The sequence below is a fragment of the Bison bison genome, unplaced genomic scaffold, assembly GCF_000754665.1.
Source record: "Bison bison bison isolate TAMUID 2011002044 unplaced genomic scaffold, Bison_UMD1.0 scf7180017848986, whole genome shotgun sequence".
Lineage (NCBI taxonomy): Eukaryota > Metazoa > Chordata > Mammalia > Artiodactyla > Bovidae > Bison > Bison bison.
In genome coordinates this window covers 18,107-19,506 of record NW_011479559.1, presented here as the reverse complement: position 1 = coordinate 19,506, position 1,400 = coordinate 18,107, and the positions used below count along the sequence as shown (strand labels likewise).

The 1,400-nt window shown below is 38.9% G+C and overlaps 1 protein-coding gene across 1 annotated transcript in view; it reads left to right on the top strand.

Moving 5' to 3' along the window:
• The window catches only part of COL4A5 (collagen, type IV, alpha 5), a gene marked incomplete at both ends in the record, with an annotated part of 87,800 nt that overhangs the window by 69,663 nt on the left and 16,737 nt on the right, over window positions 1-1,400 (top strand). The window lies entirely within an intron of this gene.

Below are 1,400 nucleotides of genomic sequence, written 5' to 3'. Positions count from 1 at the left end.
CTTGTGTTGTGCTTAGTTGCTCAGTTGTGTCCGATTCTTTGCAACCCCGTGGACTGTAGCCCACCAGGCTCCTCTGTCCATGGGATTCTCCAGGCAAGAATACTGGAGTGGGTTGCCATTCCCTTCTCCAGGGGATCTTCCCAACCCAGGGATCGAACCCACATCTCCTGCATTGCAGGTGGATTCATTTCTATCTGAGCCACCAGGGAAGCCTTTCCTTCCCTTAGCTTTCTCTATTTTGACTTAGACATCATCCCAAGTCTGTACTATATAAATAGAACTTAACTTACTGTATTTTTATTTAAAAATATTTAACTCCAAACACTTTTTTAATAGTCCAAGAGGTCGAATTTGAAGCAAAATTAACAAAAAATTCTGAACTTGTTTTAGAATGACTGGTTATTTGATGAGAATGAGAGAATACAATCGTCAGCTTCCTCTGTGCTGTACTGTAGTATCGCTATTCCACTTAATCTCTGCCCATGTCTGTATGGTGGTTGGTTGAAATGGTGTTGAATATCACAAGTGGGCTTCACTGGTAGCTCAAGCAGTAACGAAACCGCTTGCAATGTAAGAGACCTGAGTTTGATCCGTGGGGCGGGAAGATCCCCTGGAGAAGGGAATGGCAACCCACTCCAGTATTTTTGCCTGGGAAAATCCCATGGACAGAGGAGTCTGGCACGCTACAGTCCTTGGGATCACAAAGAGTTGGATATGACTAAGTGACTAACACACACACACACACATCATGTCAAGCACGTCTCATACTTTTTCCCTCTGTTCCATCCCAGATACATAATTCAAATCACTGCTATTGACTTAGTAATAATAATACTGTGTTTAAGTTGGTTTCCTCTCCTCTTATAATATTTTATCTGATCTAAAATTTTCCTTAGTCAGTCTTTAGCAAACTATTGTAGTACATAATTATCCTAACTGTTCCTGTATTTTCTCCGTGCTTAATTAATTTAAATTTCCTGTGTTTTTATCATTACTACCTTTTTTCCCATGGAAAGAAACATTGATCATGACCACAGTTCTCATGAGAAATCACTTCTCTAGTAATTGTTTTTATTTTATTATAAACCTTTTCAAATGAACGCAAAACTGCAAGGAATAATAACAATGAACTTTCATATACCTGTCACTCAGATGCCAAATTATCAAGATTTTATCATATTTGCTTCATCTACTCTTTTTTTTTTCCTTGCTGAAGGATTTTAACCTAAATCTCAATATTGTGTCATTTCACATATAAATATATATGTTTTTCTCACTCAGTCATGTCTGACTCTTGTGACCTCATGGAATGTAACCCGCCAGGCTCCTCTGTCCATGGGATTTTTCAGGCTAGAATACTGGAGTAGATTGCAATTTCCTCCTGTAGGGCATCTTCCCTA